The 24,420-nt window shown below is 48.7% G+C and overlaps 1 protein-coding gene across 16 annotated transcripts in view; it reads right to left on the bottom strand.

Moving 5' to 3' along the window:
* Window positions 1-24,420, bottom strand: part of TNRC6C (trinucleotide repeat containing adaptor 6C) — a 385,157-nt gene that overhangs the window by 101,139 nt on the left and 259,598 nt on the right. The window contains exons 1-2 of one of the 16 annotated variants that reach the window (XM_064150921.1): window positions 5,690-5,999; window positions 4,928-4,978 (exon numbers count right to left, since the gene is read on the bottom strand). The exons of 14 other annotated variants lie outside the window; for them this stretch is intronic. The gene's annotated coding sequence lies outside the window, so the exon portion shown is untranslated. Of the gene's footprint in view, window positions 1-4,927; window positions 4,979-5,689; window positions 6,000-24,420 lie in introns of those variants that run through there. One more of the 16 variants, XM_064150923.1, reaches the window with a different exon arrangement.

Below are 24,420 nucleotides of genomic sequence, written 5' to 3'. Positions count from 1 at the left end.
GAAAAAGCAAGCAGCAGATAGCTGTTTATTACAAATGACTTCCACCTCCACAGCCCTCAAAGGCAAACTATAAAGCTGTGTGCAAAGCTAGACAATCTGGGCATCCAGCCATAAAACATCACTGCAGCAGCACAGATAACTGTTCTCACTCTCAAGCCATCCTTGGCTGTAAACCCACAGGGAAGAGCTCCAGAAAGCAGATCTCACTACCATCAGAGCTTCTAATACTTTAGGAGCTTCAATTACAACTAGAACTCAAGACTGAAAAATTACAGTGCTGCTGATTCATATCCAGGGCTAAGACCAAAACTAGCTCAGATTTTCATTCTTAGTATCCTTGCATCACGAGACTTAAGAACAGCTACTTACTGGACAGATGTCTTCACTGGAAGAGCCTTCTGACTAGGATAAAGAGAGGCTGCATTTTTTAAACTGACAAAAGAATTAGATGCATCTTTCAAAGTGCTGCTGCACTGTGTACAAGTAATACACTCTTCGACGCAACCTTAAACAGCTCTGATTTCTGTGTCAGAATGGCCAGTTTGTTGTTGTGGCCTAATTCAGATGGTTTTATCTTGTGCAGGACATTTCAAAACATGCTAGTAACATAACAGGAAGATGCACAACAAGTTTCAGAAAACAGTTTTATCTGCATATGGGAATCCACAGTGAAGTGCTAATCATGATTAAGTACAAATAAGTGTAAGTACATCAGCATCTAGTAATTAAGATGTAAAACTAAGCCATGCTTTTGGTAGACAATTTTCACAAACGGCTCAGATTCCTAAAGGAAGAAGAAATAATACTTTGATTCCTGTGCTTTCCTACATTAGGAACAACCTAGCATCTACCACTAGCATCTACCAGTAAAGAGACTGTGCAGAACACATAGATCATTTAGTAATGCAATTTACTGTCACTTCTAGATCATCTCCCCATTCAATAAAGTATACTTCTCTCCTAAATACTATCTGCCCTGGCTGATATCTTCATAATACAGCTGAAAACCTGAAGCCATTATCACTGGAAGGCATCAGCTGATCCTAAATTGGCTAGACTGCAGCGTCACAGGCATTTAAGAGGTTTCCTTATCATTCATCTTTAATACTAAGGGATCGACGGGCTCCTACCTGCAGCTTTGAGGCCAAAGGGAAACCTTCTAATGGTATTACCATTATCTTGTAATCTGAATTTTAAACAATTAAAACAATAGCACTTGTGTTGCACGTCTCTGCTGTAACCAGAGACAATAAATTTTTCATCAGGTCTCACGTTCAAAGTCCCACATAAAGCACTGATTTTTGAAAAAGAAAAAAAAGCAGCAACACAAATTCCACATCCAAGCTGCTGCACCTCCAGAGCAGCAGCACAGTGACAGGACAGAAGTCATCAGCAGAGACTTTTTTCTTTATTTAGGAAAGGTTCCACCCTTTTAGTTTTAAATCTGCCGTTCTGGTAGTCAATACCATCTAGCAATTCCTTCCAAATGAAAGCCTCTTTTTACTGAAGCGAAGGATGGCTCCACCCCTGACCTCCTCCTCCAGCTTGTTTTGGAAAGGGGCCAGATGACAGCATTTGGAAAAGCGCATGTTTATCTCGGCGAGGCCAGCTGCTAAGTTAACATCTTACCCCTTCCCACATACACCAGTCTTGGTTAAGTCTCAACAGCTAAAGCTGAAAGTAAAGGCTGCTATTGGGCTTTGAATAACAAACTGAAGAGGGAAAAGATGCCTGAACGGACTGTAAAAGTGTAAGCAATTTTGAGTTAATGGCAAGCACTAAATCCTTTACTCTCCTGCTCTCGCTGAAGAGAATGAAAAACACAGAAATCGGAGGGTTTACTTCTAGACTAATTTAAAGTGATACTTTCTATAATATTAGCGCTCAGCAACAGCTTGCTTCGAGACACAAAGAGATTACAAAACCTTTAACTTTACCCAGGTTGATTGTCACTCCAGCTCAGAAAGGTATGGAACCTTTGAGAGATTCAAACAATCTTCAGGTTAAAAATGCTCATGCTAAATTATGTTATCTCTCATATTAAGAGTGTTTTCATACTATTGTTTTTCCAAGTCTTAAAAAGCTGCTTCCAAAGGAACCAGTAAAATCCTAGCGTCCCTTAAATACCAGTAAAGATTACATCAAAAGTCATCAAAATCTTAGCTTGCTATTTTAACAAGACAGATAAATTCCAGGGGAAAAAAATTAAGCCAGAGAAGTGGCTTTTCATTCATCTCAGCAAGCTCCAGCAGGCTCTACAATAGCAGATGAGGTAAAGGTAAACCTCATTTCATTCCCAGGAGATCTGAGGTACACTCTGGAAGACACAAACATGCCAGGTCAAGAAGGTGAAACTGACCAAATGCTTCCCCCAACAGCGAATCGGGACCCAAGGGCAGCATCTCAGAGTATATCTGTTTGTACTAGCACAGAATGGACATGGACCAAAGCGGGCGCTCCACAAGAACATTCATAATAAGCAAGAGTAGCATCCTGCATCAATGACAGCCCAACTACAAAATAATCCATGTCCTGTAACAGATGTGACAGCATGCATGAACCAGTACAGAACACACCGCCCAATTACAGTCGGCTCTCAGTCCCATGCATACCGACACTTAAATCTTGTCACTACGAGAACCCACACAGAGAACAGAAACACTGAAAAATGCTAAGTATATTTTAGATTGCAATCCAGATGAGCTCTAAGTAGAAGTTAGTCTGTCTTGATTTTTTTCATTACTAGAAACAAAATGCTCAGACCGAAGTACAGAATACTGCCTCAAAAAGCCTCTACTATGCATCACTGAAGCAAGCCCTGCTGCCAGGCTCCAGCAGTTTTCCTGATGGCAGCACCTCGTCAAGAGCTAAGACCTTTTCATTGCAGAAGCTTTATGCCAGTCAGGCAACATCAAGCTGGAGAAGATAAAGATATCTCCTCTGAAGATAAGGACAAAGTGACACAAGGCACTATTACATTACTGCTAAGTGCCCTTAAACAATCACGTCCACTAAAAAAAAGTTCAAATTTATCTGACAGGATGTAGCTTTCTTCGTAGACCTGTCAGCAGTTACAGATTCAGGAGCAGCAAGGTTATACCGGTGTGTAATTGCCTCTGTAATCTCAACCCCAAAAAGCGACATCAGCCCTACAAATTAAAGAACAAGCCTCCCACGGGCTACAGCATTTTTTCTCACCACTTGCATACAAGTCTGACACTGATGGTCTGGAAATAATTCCAGGAGCCAGGACAGAAACAACAGTGCGTCTGGGGGCAGGTTCCTCGACACACCATTTTGAGTTCAGAAATAACTCACTGGAGTAACCAGACAGATACCTATTCGAAGGCTTCCGGAATTTGAGGAACCGCAGTTATGGAGAACTATGCCATCTGCTAAGCACAGGTTGCACCCACCGCCAGTCACCTACTACTTCCTTGGAAAGCATAGGGAAGAAGCACTCAGAATCAATGTGTATCCTTCCACTACTTTCCTGAAACGATAAAAATTAAAAAGTAATATCTGATAGGAAGCTATAATTCCTCAGTTGCAGGTGAACCCAAAAACACTAGCCGCCAGATCTAATTCAGGGACAAGATTAGAGACACATCGCTTCTTTCCGAAGCAAGATCCAGCAGCAGTGCAGATGTTCTCCTGCTCCTCTGCACTGGCATTGTCCTCAGGTCTACAGAGCACTGCCGGCACCCACCTGATTTAAAGCTCTGCATCACCCACTAACAGCGAGATTTATTGGATTTTTAATTGCCCTAACTGGCCCAATGTCCGGAGTGAATTTCAGTATATAAATTAGTGTTAAGTTCACCTGATAAGACACATAGGCATACGAGAGGAAAACCATGCAACAGCCACGGGTATGACGTACTGAAGATTATTGCTAAATTTAAACTGGCTGTTATATTCATGTCCTCCCACAGACACGCTCGAGTTGTAGCAGAAAACAGAGTAGCCACAGAGTAAGACAAGCGGTATTAGATTTAATGCAAAAAGAAAGGGAGGGGAAAAAAAAACAATTGAGTTCAATAAATCCCATAATTGGACCTTCAACTAATTACATATTAAGAAGATTACCCTCTGACACAAACTTGTGATACAAACCAAGAAGATTCAAACAATTAATCAACTTTCAGCGTTTCAGGATTTCTCAGGTTAACAACTGAACCCTCCCCATTCTCTTCCCCTTCAGCGTCGCAGTCCAAAGCATAAACTCTTCTAACGTTCTCCTTCCCACTGCAGGACATTTCAGGTTCAGAGAAGACCTCTCTCTGAATACTCAGGAGAAAACTGCAGTAGATTCCCATAATCTCATTACAGGGGTGGGAGAAGGGGGAGAGGGAGGGAAGGTATCTAGAGATCTTAACTTTTAACAGAAAGCAAGCCACGAAGAACAGCGCTGGAGGCTCAGCTCTCTCCCAGCAGAGCAGCACTGCTGACCAGATCCACACCACTTAACTTCCAAGCTTGGGATCACTCCCAACACGCTCCGCAATAATTTTCACACGTGTGAAGTTATACAGCGACTGCACACGGACATGTCTGCGCCAGAATCACTCTTAAAGTGGCACAACCTATTCACGAATGGCTCTTCTGTTCGCTGTTTTACACACAACAGCTACTGGCACCGGGGGAGGTACATAGAAAAAGATTGATTTAATTCTAATATGCAAAAAAAACCCTACCCCAAACCATTAATACTCCCGCAAGTTGTCTAAATCAGAAGATATAAAAATAAATGGATTTTGAAATGTTTTGGGCTGTTACTTTCTTCACTTATTAATAAGCATTAAAAAACCAGATAATCATCTGGTTTAAGACTTGCTAGCAAAGGGAGTGTGCGCTGGCTAAGCCGGTCTCTTGCATTAACTTCTAGCATGCCCAGCTGAAGACAGAAGCTGTTACCCCTTCTTACCTTTTAGTCTTTTCTTTATGGGGCTCTTTGGCAGCTTTCGATTCAGTCTTGCTGTAAGGAAACAAGTGAGTATTTTGTCTACCGAGTAGGGGTCTTTCTGACGTGTTCCTTTCTTACTTTAATGCTTTTTGTTGTTGTTGTTTTTGTAAGTGTACCCGTAATTTCACGAATCTGAATATGAAAAAAATCTCACACGGCCCAAAAAAAAACTTTTGTTTTTGTTGTCGTTTACCCCCCCCTCTCAAAATAAAAAAGAAAAAAATAGGTCTGCCACACAGGAGAGGGGAAAAAAAAACCCACAACAGATCAACAGGAAAACACTATCCCAGTAGAAAAGCAAAGAGCTTCAGTGTTATCCAGCCCAGAGGAGAAGTGCAGCAAAAGCAGGTCCAATTCCAAAAGAAGCTTTTGATTTCCAGTGAAGCAAAAAAAAAAAACAAAACAACAAAAAAACCCCAAGAAACCAAGACAAAATACACCTTCAAGTCCCCTGCTAAATTTTTGCACGAGTGTGTCTTAAATACAAGTTTGCTTTTACGTGTTGCAGCAAAACCCACGAAAGCCAGGATTTGGAGTTGATCGGGATGAGTTTTCGTGTGTGTGTCTTGATGTGTTCTCAGTCCACATGGAGGAGCATTTGAGAGTTGTTTAAAAAGTGCAAATTAAAAAGAGGAACTGGGACCCAGAAAAGAGTTTTAAGATGGATCCCCCCTTTGTAAAAGAAAAATGAAATAAAAAAAAACAAAACAAAACCAAACCCACCACGGAGCCGGAGGGGGGGATGCGGAGTCTCACGTGGGCTCCGGGCAGGAGGAGGGTCCCGCCGAGTCTCTGGCTCCAGGAGGTCCGCGGAGGGGCGGAGGACCCGCCGCAGTCTGTCTCTCAGGGGCGGAGGATCCGCGTCTCTCTGGCGGGGACCCGGCGGAGCGATCCAGCAGCCTCTCGGGCGGGAGGAGGATCCAGCAGCCTCTTTCGCAGGAAGGAGCGAGCGCGGGGAGGGGATCCGAGGAGGAGGATCCAGCAAAGTCTTTCACGGAGGGGGGGAACGAGACGGGGGGAGTGGGGAAACCCAACAGTCTGTCTGCCTCGCTCGCACAGGGGATCCGGGGGCAGGAAGAGAGAGATCCCGTGGGCTCTCTCCGTCTCCTCCGGAGGGATCCGGCAGAGTTTCCGGGCGGGGTGGGCGGCGGGAGGCTGCGGCAGCAGAGCCCGTCGCCTGGGTGCAAGAACCCGGGCTCTCGTGTCCCCAGGAGGAGGCGAGGAGCGGGGGAGGCCGGGAGCCGAGGCGTCAGCGTCTCCGCAGGGGGCTGCAGCAGCGCCTCGGGCACAGTCGGTCAGTCAGCCGGGCTCGCTGGGGCTGGAGGGGGTGGGGGGGTGGGGGGAAACCGCAGCGCCTCTCTCCTTCTCTCCCGCTCGCTCTCGCCTCGTCCGCTCGCAGTGCAGGCGGTGCCAGGCTCAGTGCTGCCAGGCCGGTCCCCCGCTCCTCCGCGCCGCCGCTGACGCCGCCGCTACCGCCACCGCCACGGACGCCGTTGCTGCTGCTGCTGCTGCCGTTGCCGCCGCCGCCGCCGTCCTCAGGAGCAGAGCTGCTGCCACCGCGGCCATTTTGTTGCTAACTGACAAGAGCCCCGCCAGGCAGCGCGAGACCGCGGGCAGGCTTCGCCGCGCACTCCCCCTCCCCTCCCCTCCGCGCGCTGACCTCAAACAGGAAGTCGCCCTCCCCCCGCTCCTCCGCCCCCCTCCCTTCTCGGGCCCGCGCGCGGCCACGTGACAGGGGAGCCCCCGCCACATGCAAATGAGCGCCGCGGACCGAGCCAAAGAGCGGCCGCGCCGCGCGCGCCCAGCCCCGCCCACACCCTGCCCCCCCCCCCCCATCACCCACGGCGGCGCGCGCTGCGCTGAGGCGAGGGGCGAAGGGTCCCCGGCAGAAAGGGTGGAGAGAGGCTGCACCTCTACCCCCCCCAAAAAACAAAGTGCAGAGGGGCTGCAAGCACACCTCCTCCCCTCCAGTGAAGGGTGCAGGGGGGTGCACACACACACACCGCTCCCCGAAAAGGGGTGCAGAGGGGCTGCACGCGCACCCCCGCCCCCCAAAAAAGGGTGCAGAGGGGCTGCACACACGCACCCGAAAAAAGGGTGCAGAGGGGCTGCACACACGCACCCGAAAACAGAGTGCAGAGGGGCTGCACACAAGCACCCGAAAACAGTGCAGAGGGACTGCACACACGCACCCGAAAAAAGGGTGCAGAGGGGCTGTACACACGCACCCGAAAACAGAGTGCAGAGGGACTGCACACACGCACCCGAAAAAAGGGTGCAGAGGGGCTGCACACACGCACCCGAAAACAGAGTGCAGAGGGGCTGCACACACGCACCCGAAAACAGAGTGCAGAGGGGCTGCACACACGCACCCGAAAACAGAGTGCAGAGGGGCTGCACACACGCACCCGAAAACAGAGTGCAGAGGGGCTGCACACACCCCCAACAAGGTGCAGAGGTGCTTGCCCACCACCACCTCCTAAAAGGGGTGCAGAGATACTTCCTCACAAGAAAAAAGGGGGTTAGAGACGTGCTGCACGTACACCCCTGCAAAGGGTGCAGAGGTGCTTCCCCCAGAAAAAAAAAGGGGGTGCAGAGGTGTTATTCCCCCAAACAAGGGATGCAGAGCTGCTTCAACCCTCCCACAAAGGGGCGCAAAAGGGGTACAGAGGTGCTTCAACCCTGCCACAAAGGGGCGCAAAAGGGGTACAGAGGTGCTTCAACCCTGCCACAAAGGGGCGCAAAAGGGGTACAGAGGTGCTTCAACCCTCCCACAAAGGGGTGCAAAAAGGGTACAGAGGTGCTTCAACCCTCTCACAAAGGGGCGCAAAAGGGATTCGGAGGTGCTTCAACCCTGGCACAAAGGGGCGCAAAAAGGGTACAGGGGTGCTTCAACCCTCCCACAAAGGGGCGCAAAAAGGGTACAGAGGTGCTTCAACCCTGCCACAAAGGGGCGCAAAAAGGGTACAGAGGTGCTTCAACCCTGCCACAAAGGGGCGCAAAAGGGATTCGGAGGTGCTTCAACCCTCCCACAAAGGGGCGCAAAAGGGGTACAGAGGTGCTTCAACCCTGCCACAAAGGGGCGCAAAAGGGGTACAGAGGTGCTTCAACCCTGCCACAAAGGGGCGCAAAAGGGGTACAGAGGTGCTTCAACCCTCCCACAGAGGGGCGCAAAAAGGGTACAGAGGTGCTTCAACCCTCCCACAAAGGGGCAGGGTTGAAGGTGCTGCACATACTCCCACCCCACCACCACCCCCCAGCTGCAAACCAGTGTAGGTCCGTTCGGTTCACGCATGCACACCACTCCGGTGCAAAGGAATGTCGGCGCCTTCACACTCCCCGGTGCAAGCAGGCAACCCACCCCACCCCTTCCTAACAGCCCCCGCCTGAGCTGGCGGCACTAGACGGGGCCAGCACAGAGCACTAAAAGAGGCGGGGGAGGGGGAGAGCGTGCGGGATGTGGAACGCGGTCCTACTGCACCCCCACCCTCACAAGATCCCTTGTCCTGAGAAGAGCACCCAGCTGGCTTCGTGTGTACCTCCCTGCTCAGTGACACAGGCATGTGCTGCTGCACCTCTGAGTACATACTCCCCCGTGTACGTGCACCTCTGTACGTACGCAGAGACCTTTGGCTGAGACTGTAGGTGTAGGTGCGGGCACAGCCCAGCCCTCCAGGACACGCTCCTCAACGTTTTGCCTGGGCTGTGTTAGGCCATGGTGGGGGATGCCCATCCCTACCCAGATGCCTTCAAAGCATCATGGCAACATGTTCAGTGAGCTCGGGGCTAACCCACCTGGCTAGGAGTTAAGTGCCCAGAGAGAGGAGATGGCCATCCAGCCTTCCTGAGGGACATCTCATCTATCTGGAAGTCTGAGGAGAAAGTCAGGACCGAATCTCAAAGGAGCATGGAAAGAGTGGAACGCAAAAATGAGCTGGGTTTGCTTAAAATTGTTGTGTCTCTTTCAGCAGATCATCTCCCCTTCTGCAGTGAAGGTTTGGGGAGATGCATAGCTGTCTCAAGCTTGGATCTTGATCTGCCCAGACCATTTCTGGTAGTGGCTATGGTGGTGTTTGATTTATGGTTGAACTTGCTGATCTTAGAGGTCCTTACCCAGCCTTAATGATCCTATGATTCCACTGCAGTTATTAACTGAACCCAGGTTGCAGCGCAGGGCATTTACTCTGGGAAGTGGGCTGACACACACGTGGTAGGAGATGGAGGAAAATAAGAACTACAGTCCCAATATGTTTGCTGTTTGGATTTGTGGTGCTCTGCACCAAAACCACGCTGGCAGTGCCTGGGCAAGCAGGAGCCCGAAGTCCCTTGACCACTGGAGGGAGCCCATATTGTGCCAGAACGCAAGAGAAATACTGTGTAGAAGACAGGTGGGAAAATTAATTATATATATATATATATATATATGAAACATCAGATCATTCTAGTCAGAACAAAGTGTCTTCTCCAGGTCAGATCATGATCTCTATATGCAAAATGTTATAATAATCAGATTTAGACTTCCCTTGTACTTCATCAGCAGAAAGAGAGGGGGAAAAATAAGATTAAAAACAAGGCTGGGGGTGTTTTTCCCACGTTTTCAAAGCCAGTCTGGCACCTTTCACCAGGAGTGAATTCATATAGCACAATGATGGCTGACCTGGACCAGAGTCAGGATGCTCTTCTGTGCAGTGCCCGGAGCAGTCCAGTGCTGCTGCAGGAGTCAGTGCAACTCTCTGCTTGCTCTTCTTGCTTAAATGTAGGTCAGCACCTATAGACTCCTTCCCACAAACACCACCCCAGAGCAGCAGGAGGTTGCCACACTACTGCTTTCGAAAGAGATTTTCTTCTTCTGATAAGCCACCAACTCCAAAGAAGCAGAGCAGATAAAGCCACGTGCCCTTTTAGCCTGCGTATGGCACAAGCATCCTCATATTCCTCATGTACCTGCAATAGGCTGCCCTGGACCAAAAACTTTGATCAGTCATGGACCCTAAATTATGTGTTGTGAATGTGCAAATATCTGTAAGTCAAAACACGCTTTTAACAGGCAAATATTTCCCAGAAGGGCTGGCTCTGCAGAGTGATGCCAAGTTGGTGGAGACCCCGACATGTCAAAAAGGAACAAAACTGAAAGTGATTTGTGTACTAATAATGTTCTCCTGGCCCTGGCAAAATTGCCATGAGAAGTGTGATGTAACCTCAGCTGCACGGCCACAGAGACCCTGTTGTGTCTGAACTCATGGGTTAAAACACATTCTGTTGAACCACTCCTGTCTCACCTGAGTTCGTTCTTGCACCATCAAATACAGGCCTTTATCCGATGCAAATTTGATTAGTTTTCTCCTGTTTTCATCTTTCTCTGGGATTTTGGCTGGATCTTGTCCTCCCCACTCCTTTAGCTGTGCTTCCCAGATGCTCACAGAGATCTTGGATATGTTGGCACCCCCAGTGCCATGGCTGAGTCTTTGCAGCAGCTGCACTATGTAGGGTACATCTCTCCTCCAGTTGCCCCCTTGGCCTGAGCTGAGCCACCCTCTCAGGACACCAGTGTTGCACAGGTTCCTTCTCCAGCTTTGTTTTCCAGAGCTGCTCTGGCATGGGAGACATCCCTTAGGGAAGCCACTGCTGCCTTTGAACTCTCTCCTTCCCCCCAGCACTCAGGTAGCCTTTTTTTGTTCACACATGAGTAAGAACAGATGTGATCCGATGTGAAGGGAAGGAAAAGGGACACACGATGCCAGCAGTTCACTGCTTGCAGAGAAGAAAGAATTCCTCCCCTTGCCCTACCTCATAAACCTCAAATTCCCCAATACACCCATGCCTCAGGAAAGGGCTGTGACCAGAATATTTACAGGGGGGTGGATGTGCTGGCTGGATGGATGTAAGCATGAGGAACCACACAGATATGGTGTTATTTTTGCTGAGAGTGACAACACTAAGCTAAGAAAAGGTTTTTGTACCACATCAGGGCAAAATACTCCTCCACTGCAGAGTTTTTACACCTCTTGCTTGTTTTCCTGTGGTCCAGCAGAATACAAAAGTGGGTCAAAACAGCCAGCAAGTGAGCACACACAAAATTAATCTCAAAACCTGATAACAGCACCAGCCCTGCTTTAATGACAAATGCAACCTCGTGCCTTAAGCTGAACAAGATCTCCTGGAGCCCACACAAGGTGAAGCTTCACCTCAAAAGCCCTCCTTTCTTTGTGCTCATGCTCAGAGGCAGGGTTTTACATACAGCTGTACTGGAAGGGCAGGATCCAGGACACCACGGGCTCTTTCCCAGGTTTCCAAGAGGATAGTGGATGTGCAAGATACGTGCATGGAGCCCATTCCCTTTGGACGATGCAAACACATTGCTCCTGGCCACCCTACCAACAAACTGCATCTTTAGAGTGAGTGCTTAAATAACTCGCAGGTCATTGACAGTTGGACCCAATGATCTTAGAGGTCTTTTCCACCTGAAACAATTCTATGATTCTATAATATTTTTAATGGGAAAACTCACTTTAATAATCTGTGTTTCTTCACATATTCATGCAAAGAAGAAGAAATATTCTTAATCCAGTTGGTTGGACCATATCTGATGTGAGACAAGCAGTACCAGGGTGCCTGTATCCAACTGTGAAATGTCCTCTCCTTGTCACTGGCCCAAAGCAGAGAGAACTCCTAGAAACCTCAGGTACCTCCTGATTTCTGGCAGAGAGACATTTAACATCAGCAAACCCACTGCAGCACCACAGGAACCTGAAAGCCCATCTATTACCCCTAGGTTGGATGAGCTGATTCTCCCTCTCTCTTTTTTTTTTTTTCCTTTTAATAATAACCAAATACTTCAAATGCTTGCCCAGAAAATGTTAACATCTGGATTCAATTCCCTCCCCAACACGAGAGTCTCTAACCTGTATTTCCCAGGAGGGAGATGTAGCACGATGCTAAACAGCAGTCTGGTACAGGGGAAAAACAAGGTATTTTTTATTCTTGCTCTCCAAGCAGAGCTATTGTATAAACAAGAACACAAGTGTCCTGAGGCCAAAAAGCAAGCAAGAAGCGCATGACTCTCTACCCTACTTGCCACAGCACACAGCAGCTGCGAGAACATGTTCTGCTTATTATCAATAGCTGGTTAACATCAAGTACATAATGTGCCCTGAACAGAGAGGGGAGAGCTTGACCCTACAGCTTACCCTATGGCTTACTCTGGGGGAGAGGAAGCGATGGTTTAGAGGTTGGAAGATGTGAAGGCAGCACCCTGAGCTAGGTCTAGAGGCTAGAAAAATGTTCAGACATGCGTCATGCCCCTGAGAGGAAAAGCGTTTCCAAGAGGAGATCTCTCCTGCTCGGTCGTTACCTTTGTGGACATCACTTATTGGTACGAGGTGTGTTGGGACAAGCAGAGGGGTGACACAAACTGTTCTGGTGGTGCAGAGAGTACCCATCACTCAGGCATGTCTGCAGATACTACAGAAAACCCACCACAGAGCATGCAAAACCCCAGTGAAATACCGAAGCTGTTAGGTCTAGCACGGGGAGCACTTGGCCAAGCCAAGTGTCTGTAATAAAAATCCTGCAGCAGAGAGGGGGAAAAAATGATTACCCAACCTTTCAGTGAACTGGGAGGAAGGTGCCAGTGCTTCTTTGCTGAAAAGGCCTTTCAGAAAAGGGCTCTTCAGAGTTTTCTTCAGATTGTTGATTTTTATCTCCATCCCCCACATAGCCTCATGCATGTATAGAAACTGCTGGAGCTGTTTTCCTGTTGTGCTCTAAACTCAAGATGCTTTTGGTTTTCCTACCTATTTGCAAGTCTCTTATCCCAGTGGAAATAAAGCAGAGTTGGAGGCAGTCCATAAAAAGGTTAATTTGCTGTATATACCAGTCTGACCTTTTTTGACATGGATAGCTCCAACAGCTGCACCAGAATGAAACACCCAAGGGACAGAAATTCTTCTGGAACAAGTGGTAGGGAAAATAATATCTCCTAGCATCACACCAGCTATCAAAACAGTGGTTAAAGGACTTGCAAACACTTGAGAAATCAGTGACAGCCAAACACTGCTTCCTTGGTGGAGTTCTGCAGCAGTAGACAGAGCATACATCTAACACCAAATGGTAGCAATGGCACAAGCCAACACATCTGACTTCAGTCTCCTACACTCCTATGAGAGGACTTCTTTGTACTACATGCAGGCACTGAGCTCTACTCCAACACCTCACATCCTTGGGAGCTCTTCAGGACAAAAGGCGGCAGAATGAGAAATCCTTATGGCTGCAGCTGGTTCCTAAGCAATTGCTGGGCCACCAGCTCCAATGCTCAAGGCAGAAATTAGTTATTATAGCCCCAAAACGTGGAAAAAACAAAAATAGGATTCTTGAGCAGTATTCATGAGACCAGATGATGGGTCCAATGGTAAAAGAGATTTTCCCAATGTCCTGGCTAATCATCACTGGAATAATTTCACCTCTTTAAAATCTCCACTTATTTTCAGAAGACCATAGCATCCATCCTCCCTCCCTCCCTCCCTCCCTCCCTCCCTCCCTTCCTTCCTTCCTTCCTTCCTTCCTTCCTTCCTTCCTTCCTTCCTTCCTTCCTTCCTTCCTTCCTTCCTTCCTTCCTTCCTTCCTTCCTTCCTTCCTTCCTTCCTTCCTTCCTTCCTCCCTTCCCTCCCTCCCTCCCTCCCTTTCTCTTCTCTTTTCTCCTTTCCTTTCCTTTCCTTTCCTTTCCTTTCCTTTCCTTTCCTTTCCTTTCCTTTCCTTTCCTTTCCTTTCCTTTCCTTTCCTTTCCTTTCCTTTCCTTTCCTTTCCTTTCCTTTCCTTTCCTTTCCTTTCCTTTCCTTTCCTTTCCTTTCCTTTCCTTTCCTTTCCTTTCCTTTCCTTTCCTTTCCTTTCCTTTCCTTTCCTTTCCTTTCCTTTCCTTTCCTTTCCTTTCCTTTCCTTTCCTTTCCTTTCCTTTCCTTTCCTTTCCTTTCCTTTCCTTTCCTTTCCTTTCCTTTCCTTTCCTTTCCTTTCCTTTCCTTTCCTTTCCTTTCCTTTCCCCCTTCATCCCACTGGTGGCAGTGGCATTCTGAAGGAGGTTGATGCTAATATAATGTACATTTATTGCCTGCCTTGGGACCTTTGGGTGAAAACGCTCTCATGTGATGACTGTTATTCTGCACAGATTTATCAACACTTCAGGTTGGATTGTACCTAGGGCAGCTTCTGTATTCCTGACAGAGCTGATGTGATTTATCCCTGGGGTGAGGAGGTGGGACAGAAAGAATTGCTTGTGACAGATACTAGTCATGTTGCTTAATGAAGTTTTGCAAGGTGTTCAGAGACAGCAGGATGGGGTCAAATAAGGGAAGGTCACACCACTGGAAACTGCAGTCTTGAGTCAAGACCTGGCTTCTCCTCAGAGCCCATCACTCTGCTCCCAACCCACCTGGCAGAGTCACTTGGATTGCAAACAATTTATTGACACCCACCTACCATCCCTAAAGTTTTATGGCAATATAGATCCATTAGAAAACCGTTTTACAGAGGTATTAAAATAATGAAGGTGAGAATTAAAAGAGCAGCATGTTCCTTGCAAAGCTCACTGCTCATAATATACTGCTTTAAAAAAGTTATTCTGTAGTCCCCTTAAAGAAAGTTATCAATTAGTCACTGTATCAGACGTAGGAGAATTGTTCCCTGAAGATGATTTTAGGAGGAAAGCCATTGACTAAGTGATGAATTTATCACTAGGGGTGGCATGGCTCCACGGATTAAGATGACACAGCACAAGGGACTCACAGAGCAGACCAAGAGACTGGTGACCTTGTAGAGGTTCAGGAAGACTCTGCGCTGCCAGGCACTGCTGTGGGGCAAGATGCCCACACTGGTCCCAGGCAAGGTGATGGCACAGTCAGAGAGGAGATGTGACATCAAAAGCATGGATAGGAACTCCCACATTTTCAGCAAGCTTGGAGCACTGGGAAGAGAGGTCCACAGGTGCCAGTAGTTGCCCACAAAGAGCTGCAGTGTTGGCTTGGGAACGCCACCTCATGCTTTCCTTCCCCACATCTTTCCAGATCACCATAGCACATAGCACGCTGTGTAAGAGGAAAGCACTGTGGCTATTTTGATACAGACGCCCCACTGAAACCAAGAGACATCAGAGCCCATGTCAAACATACACCCATCAGCATGTGTGTAGGGGAGGCTTGTCCATCTCTGCAGCTGAGCTGTGAAATGCCCTGGGGCAGACCAAAGGACCACAAAAGCTGGTCTAAGTACAAGAAACTGACATCCACTGAGGCCAGGGGGAAGACTTTAAAGCTACATTTGTATACCCTGCAGGTGGTCCAACTTGCTGCTCTGTTCAGCACTCCCTTGGCTCCCCAGCATGCGTGGCGCATGGATCCACATGCCAAGAGACTCCCTCTGCCACAGCTAAAATATTTATTACAAATTGGCTACAAGAATCGATTGGTTTGTTTTTCTTTTTCCTGTGTGTTTTTGCATCATTTCTCCTGCAGACACTGGGAGAATACAGTATGAATACAGTCCTTGCAGGAACCTGCTGAGACCATGCTGGTCCTCATGGTGGAAGGACCAATAGATCTGGCCCCTGAAGGATGTCTCCTGCCTCTGCAGACATCCCCTCCATCCTTGAGGATGCTTGTCCTACTTAGATCCTATAGTTCAGATGTGCAGTTCAGATAACTGAATAAGGATAGAGGACAGAGCCATCAGGAAATGGCTTTTCTTAGCAGACAAACATCACCTTTTAACATCGCATCTAGAGATGATGAGGATATGAGCTCAAGTCCCACTCTGGCAGTCTGGAGGAGGCCACACAGAGAGGGTTGTAGCATGAAAAACATGGGAATGTTTTCTAAACTTGGCAGAAACCACAGCATTTCTGTGCAATTGGAATAAACCTTTCTTAAATAAAAATCTACATTTCACAAGGCAAAGACATTTTGTGAGCAAAAAGCTGCCCTCCTCTTCCTGCCTGGCTACACTGGCTCCTTGGGGTGACCAGGAGCAGTCACCTGCTGCCCACAGCTCTCCCAGCTCAGCTGAGAAGCTCAGCAAAGCCCTAACAAATTGCTAAGCTCTCCCGAGATAAATAATCACAAACAAAAATATTTGTGTTTACTGTGGGGATTTGTCTGTGCATAATTATGAGTCATTACGAGGGCTACAGGAGAGTTTTACACATGTAAATATGTTCAGTTAATTAGACAGGACTGCTTTTGGTTTGTTTCTTCTCTGCAGTCAGATGCTGAAGTCATCAAACATTCTTGGATCATGAGTTGGCTTGAACGAGACACGTGAGGAAGCCAGTGCTCGCCTTCCTGGGAATGCAGCTCCGGGTATTGATATGTATTTGCCTTTAAAAGGCTTCTTGTAGCTTTTCTGTTAGAGCCTCAAGGTGCTTCACGCACAATGCAGCACAACACAACCTTCACACTACTCCCTCTCGGCTCTTCTAGGGGAGAGCCAGCTGCATTTCTCAGGTGATACAACATAAGGCATTCTTTTCTTCTGAAACATTTTTAAGTGCAGCAGCTTTTAGTAATTTTCTAGCATCTTCTCCTGTGTATGACAGAGCCTATTAATGTCATTTGCATGAGAAGTACACAATAAATCATTCATGCACAGTTTAGTACAGGTTAAGTGTAACAGCCTAACAGTGATTTTCTGTAAGAAAATGAGAGCAGCTCATCAACTGGTGTAAATCAGCGTTGCTCCATCAAAGCTACTGAGTCACACAAACTAATCGCTTGGCCCAGGGGAAGCTTTAGGCAAAAAAGCAGCAGGAGAAGAGCATGATTCCTTCCACAGCTGAAGGACTTTCTTCTGAGAGCTTCTCTCCTAAAAACCTCTCCAAACAAAAGCTGTGGGGCCAGCAGAGCCCAGCTGGTCTGCAGTGTTGTGTTGAAAACCCTTGGCTCTGTTGCAGGTAGACTCCTGGAGGGTAAGGGGATGGTTTTGGAGAGTCACCGTGGAGGTAGGGGCCAGGGAGCTCTGCAGGGAACCTTTGGTTTGCCCTGGCTATAAGGGTGGGAGAAAGATCCAATCTCCCCAAAACCTGCAGCTTTGGTTTAGGTGAAAGCCTTAAACAACAGAAAAGTAGGGTTTTCCAGCCAATCCAGTATCCAAACACTTCTTGATCTCCGTCTCACCAGTTAGTTATCCACCGTGTTGGCCCACTGACCTCATTTGCAACCAGGTGGAGGCTGTTACCTGCCCCTGGAGCGGCAAGTCCCTCTGGCAGGAGATGCCAGCCCGGGAGTGGGACCGCCCTGCTGCACCCAGCCCGGTCCCTTATCTCGGGAAGGGAAAGGAAATTCCATTGCGATGAGGTGGAATTTGTCACCGGCTCTGGAAAGGGGCCATGGGGGCATGAGACCAGCAAAGAGGTCCTTGGAGGGGGTTGGTTAAGACTTTGCACTTGGTTAAAAAACAACCACCGAGTCGTCCTTGGGCAGCACCGATCGCTTAGTGTCTGCCTGCGGGCTCAGGCGCTGCGCTCCGGCTTTGCCAAGGCAGGAGGTGAATAGGAGCGCAGCTTTGCTGAAAGATGAAGATCTTTCTCCTCCTCGCTTCTCATTTTTCTTTTTTTCCTCTCTTTTTTTATTTTTTTTAATTTCATTTTCAGTCTGGTTCTTGTTCTGGCTGCGGCGGCATGTGGGACAGAGGCTCATTGTTCCTGCTGCTCAGGAAACAGGCTGCGGGGCTGATCTGATTAGAGCCTGGGCCATGCCCGGGCCAGCTGGGGAGGGATCGTCCTGCACATCCCCAGGGGCTCGGCGCGGGGTGTGAGGAAGAGGCAGATCGTGCTCCCCATCACCTTGGGTCATCCCAGGCTCTTGGCATCACTCCCAAGGGCCTGATTTTTGGCAGCGGTCTCAGAGTTTTGCTTTAACCATCACTTATCAAGATTCCCTCTTCCACACACCTTCTATTTCCCTTAATAAATAATAAAGTGAACTCCACACTTGGAGCACTGCATTCGGTTTTGGTCTCTGGTACGCAGAGAAGGTGGAGACAGGCTGGAAGGTGGCCAGAAAAGGGCGACAAGAATGACCAGAGGACTGGCAGACTTGCCACGTGAGGAAAGGCTGAGAGAAGTGGGGTTGTTCAGCTTTGGGAAGAGAAGGCTTAGAGGAGACCTCGTTACCATGGTCCAGTACACAAAATGTGGTTACCAAGAAGATGGAGACTCCCTTTTTACAAGGACTCACATAGAAAAGACAAGGGGTGATAGGGACAAGTTACTGCTGGGGAGATGCTGATTGGGCTGCAGAAGGAAAATTTTCACTATGAGAACAGTGAGATTGGAATCATCCTCCAAGGGAAGTAGTGGATGCCTCTACACTGGACATTTTCGAGACTCAGCTTGACAGGGTGCTGGGCTATCTCATTTCAACTACACTATTACCTAGAAAGGTTGGTCCAGATGATGCTTAAAGTCCCTTCCCAGCTGGCATTCTATGATTCTAGGTTTCTATGTGTGCTTGGTGCCTTTGAATCGAGTGCTGAGTAGTTCAAGTTGAACAACAAAAATCAATTTGAGGATGTGGAGTGCTGGGTCCAGGGCCTTTTTTGTAGGAGACAGTGGACCAGGACTAACAATACTTTGATGGCAAGGAGTAAGTACGGCGGGTTAGGACCTCACACACACACTGAAATCTACCAGACCCACTCAGATGGCTTGGAAGTCAGGTAAAGTTATGTTTACAGCAAAGCAGTATTTACAGGCATATATACACAATATATTTACAAGTATTTAGTATTATATACAACTGAAGGTAATACAGAAATCCAAATTCCCTCCCAGACAAAGAACCTGCCAAGAAGAGGAGGAATGGGTTTAAACTGGCAGAGAGGAGATTTAAACTAGATCTTAGGAAGAAGTTCTTTAGAGTGAGGGTGGTGAGACACTGGCACAGGTTGCCCAGGGAGGCTGTGGATGCTCCCTCCCTGGAGGTGTTCAAGGCCAGGTTGGATGAGGCCTTGAGTGTCCTGTTCTAGTGAGAGGTGTCCCTGCCTATAGCGGCAGGTTGGAACTAGATGATCTTTGAGGTCCCTTCCAACCTAAACCATTCTGTGATTCTGTGATCTCTTGTCCCCCCAAAAGACCCAGTTTATCCAGGGGCTGCAAAGGACTGTGTCTGTAGACTCAGTTTTAATGCAACAGCTGAAATCTATCCAACTCCAATCTATCCCAACTATCTGCTTAACTGAACTCGGCAGGGAGGAACTACTTGAAGGGAGGCTGTAGTCAGGTAGGGGTGGATCTCTTCTGCCAGGCAACCAGCAACAGAACAAGGAGACAGAATCTCAAGTTGTGCCAGGGGAGATCTAGGCTGGCTATTAGGAAGAAGTTGTTGCCAGAGAGAGTGATTGGCATTGGAATGGGCTGCCCAGGGAGGTGGTGGAGTCACCGTCCGTGAAGGTGTTCAAGAAAAGCCTAGATGGGGCACTTAGTGCCATGGTCTAGTTAACTGGACAGGGCTAGGTTGGACTGGATGATCTTGGAGGTCTCTTCCAACCTGATTGATTCTATGATTCTACGAATCTTCTAAATGCTTGGGTACCAGAAGGAGGCTGCACATTCCCAGGCTGGCTATTTGTTACTTATTAAGAACATCACTTTTGAGCGTGCTGGCTGAATAAGACTTAATGCTGTTAAAAGTCCAGGTTAAGGAATGCTGTAGGAAGTTGTCTTAAGGGAAATGAAAGGGAGTTAAAAAAAACCCCCACAAACAAACAAAAAAAGATCTTGGGCACTAATGATTAGAGCAAAACCCTGATGTTAGGAGGACTTTGTCTCAGTGGACACAAGTTACTCATCTTTTCCAGGAGATGCAGGCACTGCAAACTGTTTCCTTTGTACTCTCTGAAGTGGTTAATCTACATGTGGAGCAATGAAAAGGTGGCTTATTAGGCTAATTGCTAATAAAAAAGAAGGAGGGGAAGGAGGAGGGGAAACCAAACCACCCCGAACTACTATGAGCAAATATTGGGGAAAAAAACGGATGCAGAAGGCTGTGAAAACAAACACAATCTCATTTCTTCTTCTTCTTCTTTTTTTTTTTTCCATTTGCCATGAAGTTTTCCCACCAGAAATCAGGCAGTTCAAAGAGACGTCCGGTTAATATGGTACCTCCAGGCTCCCGGCGCTGGAGCTGTTCATTAGCCGCTGCGTAATTCTGTGATGCAGAACTGGATTAATGGAAAGGTGACTGAGAAGCCACCGAGGGACCTGCTAATGATACTGCTTTGTCCTTAGAGAAGTCCTCTCTAGCCTTGCCCACGTGCAGCAAAACACACACCATCAGGACACAACGCCACATTATCAGGGCGAAACGCTTTGGAGAGGGGAGGAAGATGTCGTCGCCGAGCGGTGCTGGGAGCTGGCGAAACCCAAGGTGGAAAAATAATTGCATGCATGTTTTTTAATACAACAGGATTCCCCCAAGCTCATTAAAGCAGATGGAAGTTTTAAAACCTGTATTACTTTAAAAGATTAATTTACAGCTGTGGGGCTTGGTGGCCCAGAGAACATTAAAATGATAAATCCAGGAAGGTGATGTGAGCAGAGAGGAGGGTTGCTTTGGTCACAACATGGCCTCTCAAAGCTGGGAAAGGGAGATGGTTGGGTTTTGGTGGCTACCCAGCAGTTCTCTCTGCTGTGCTGTTCCTGGGCTTAACCCAGATTTTAAAAGACTGTGACAAATTGTTAACATTTCCTCCCAAACGACATGTGAGCCAGAAACCATCTCGGTACCTCTGTTTCATTAGAGACCATTTTACATGGCAAGGATGCTGATGTGGCCCAATATATGCTCGCCAGACCACAGGAGAGTTCCTACAGAAACTGGACCTCTGCACACACAGGCTCACTGCGCTGGCTCAGCTCCACCATCGAGGGCCTGAGCAGCCCTATGGCTGCTGCCCTGCTCCCCCACCACAGCACCCTGCAGCTAGCTGAGTAGACTCAGCAATGCCCTATTTTCCCCTGCTGGGTGGCAGCCTCCAACACAAGCTGTGCCTGTCTGAAACCACAGCAGTGTGGCAGTGTGCCCAGAGGCTGGGAATGGGGGGGAGGGAGGACGGGCAGGCGCTTGCAGGGCTCCAGGCATGCCAGGTTGGTGCCAGGCGGGGAATCCTTCACCCTGCATAGCCATCGTCCTCAGCTAGGGCATCCCTGACTGTGGGAAGAGCCAAAGATTATATGGGACAAAGCAAAGCAGCTCCACCGAGTCCTGTGGGGGATGGACCATCTTTTTTCTGCTCTGTATTTGTGTGATGCCAAGCACCGAGTGACACAGTGTGTTAGGTGCTGCAGAACAAAGGCTGGAGGCAGGTTGTATTCAGCTCACACCAGCCACCTCTGTTTGCTGGGAAGAAAGGAGCCCTTTGTTTGGAAACAGCAGCTACTCCCACAAAAACATGCTGGGAGTGTCTGCTGTGCAAAAGCCCTGTCAGGTACAACAGTGATTTTGCACAGAGTGGTACCTGCTCCCCCAGCAGTAAGGTCAGGCAAGGTGCCATGAGGGCTGGCAAGGTGTGGGGAGCACTTCCCAGTTCTCCACAGGTTTTAGTATGTGGCCAGGGATGAAATCACAGCCTGGGAATGTGCTGCTTCGTGTGGTCTCACGGAGCCCACATCCACAGATGGCAGTGTTTCAGTGTCTGAAGGGGGCCTACAAGAAAGCTGGGCTGGGGCTGTTTCCAAGGGCTTGTAGCATTAGGACAAGGGGCAAGGGTTTGAAACTAAGGCAGGGTAGAATTAGAGTGGACATTAGGAAGAAGCTCTTTACCGTGAGGGTGGTGGAACACTGGAGCATGTTGCACAGGGAGGGGGTAGATGCCCCATCCCTGGACACATTCGAGGTCAAACTTAGTGGGGCCCAGAGCAGCCTGATCTAGTTTGAAGATGTCCCTGCTTACTGCAGGGGAGTTGGACAAGATGAAAGAACTCTGAGGGTCCCTTCTAACCTGTGACTCCATGATTCTATGTGCCAGACGTACCTGGTGTGACTGAGCATGGGCTGCTTGCCTGCCGTTTGGCTACCAAAACAGAAGCCAGGCTGCAGTGCCAGCCCATATTACCATCTGCTGCACCTCCAGTGCTGGGCTGGTGCTGGCCGCAGTTAGACACAGCCACCAGCGTGGCTGGGCTTATACACATCCCAGCAGCAGCATCACACCACTGCCATGCCAGGAGTTTGCTGTGCAAAAGTGGCTTTTCTTCCCTGCAGAGGGGATTTCAGGGGTCCCCGGGCTGTGCTTGCTGCTGCCCAGATGTGCTGAGGAGCCCGCAGGTACAACAAACCCTGTGATCACAGAAACATCCGCGCTGGAAAAGACCCCCAGGATCACCAAGTCCAACTGCTAAATCACAGAAAAGGCTCCAGGGAGACCTTACAGCAGCCTTCTACTACTGAAAGGGGGCTATAGGAGAACTGGAGAGGGACATTGTGTAAGGGTCCTGTGGCGACAGGACGAGGGGCAATGGTTTGAAACTAGAACAGGGTAGGTTTATATTGGACACCAGCAAGAAGTTCTTTACTGTGAGGGTGATAAGACACTGGAACAGGTCACCCAGAGAGACTGTGGATGCCTCATCCCTGGACGTGTTTTAAGACCAGGCTGGGTGAGGCTTTGAGCAACCTGGCTTAGTGGGAGGTGTCCCTGCTCATGGCAGGGAGATTGGAACTAGATGATCTTCAGGGTCCCTTCCCAACTGAAGCCATTCTGTGATGAATGGGGTTAGGGACAGCCCTCCCCTCGGACGCCCCTTCCCCAGGCCAGCCTCTCTGCAGCTGCGGTTACTTATAATATGCTTCTCGTTTCCTTCTCTTACCCAACAAATTAACTTTAACAGTAAATTAACTTTATTCTTTTGCTGGTGAGCCTGTCAAATGGGAGCAAGGCCGATTTTTCCACTGGCCCATTAAGGGAGGCCCCGCTGCCGGCCAGCAGCACGCAGCGAGTGACTCACAGCGTTTCAGGCTCCTATTGAAGGGACCAGAGCCCGAACAAAGCCCCCATTCACTCTGGGGCTCTGCTAGTTTTCCTTTGAGCCCTCGCTGCTTTATTTTTATTCTTTCCCAAACACTGTTGGCTAATTTCATTGACAAAATTCATAACTTGGGGCTGGAGAGCTCGCTCCTATTCAGTTACAGGCTCGGGGGGGAGGTGGGTTTGTTTCCCTTTCCATGCTGCCCATCTTGCCTCATTCTCTGCGTCCTCCCGGAGCTGCTTTCCAGCCTGTGCATGCCAAGGGATGGGAGCTGAGGGACACAGCGCTGCATGCAGCACTTAGGGGTCCCCAGCTTTTGCAGGGGGAAGATAAGAGCACCAGGACAAGATCTGAAGCCACAGCAAGTTGTGCCAGGGTAGGTATAGGCTGGATATTAGGAACAAGTTCTTCACAGAGAGAGTGATTTCCCATTGGAATGGGCTGCCCAGGGAGGTGATGGAGGCACCGTCCCTGAGGGTCTTCAAGAAAAGACTGGTTGAGGCACTTAGTGCCATGGTCTAGTTGATTGGATAGGGCAGAGTGATAGGTTGGACTGGATGATCTTGGAGGTCTCTTCCAACCTGGTTGATTCTATGATTCTAAGAGGGTGATGCTGGGGATGGCATGGATGGGACCGCAGCCATGTGCTAGAGAATCAATGACCCCTTGAAATACATTTCTAAAACAAAAGCCTGTTTAGCTTTTATATCTGCCATGCTCTGCAGCCAGCCCACTTAATTACAGCCATTTAAAAACATCTGCATTTCATAAAAAACTAACTTTCACTCAGCCTGCCCCTCCTGAGACAGCTCTCTCCAGGCTGCTGGGTTACACAGCAATTTTAATTCCCAAGTACCTGACATCACCACCGAGTGCAATGCATTATGGTTTCAAAAACAAGAGAAACAACATTATTCAAGATGGGTCCAAGCCAAGAGCACAGCTCCAAACGCCAGCAATTTCATTTGATTTCATTTTTTGGGGCAAAGTCGAGAGCCAAAACTCAGCGCTGCAGACGAGGCCCCCCTGTAGAGGTTACAGAGGCAGAATGGAGGAGTCGTTTTGTGCTTGGGGAGAGAGGGGAGAGAGGGGAGAGAGGGGAGAGGGGAGAGAGGGGAGAGAGGGGAGAGAGGGGAGAGAGGGGAGAGAGGGGAGAGAGGGGAGAGAGGGGAGAGAGGGGAGAGAGGGGAGAGAGGGGAGAGAGGGGAGAGAGGGGAGAGAGGGGAGAAAAAAGCATTTCCCCTGCCTGCTGACCTGCAGGAGTTTTATCACATGCAAGCAGAGAGCAGGACATGACTGCAAGCCACAGCAGCGTCACCACACGGTCGGCAAAGGGCTCCCACAAGAGCTGTGCAGGAGCTCAGAAACAGCCCTGGTGAGAACCAGCTGCACCCTTCTGCATTCCCAAGGCGTTGCTGGGAGACTTGCAAGCACTTCTACCACCTCT

This window comes from Pogoniulus pusillus, chromosome 11 (assembly GCF_015220805.1).
Source record: "Pogoniulus pusillus isolate bPogPus1 chromosome 11, bPogPus1.pri, whole genome shotgun sequence".
Taxonomy (NCBI): domain Eukaryota; kingdom Metazoa; phylum Chordata; class Aves; order Piciformes; family Lybiidae; genus Pogoniulus; species Pogoniulus pusillus.
This window is presented reverse-complemented; position numbering and strand designations above follow the sequence as displayed.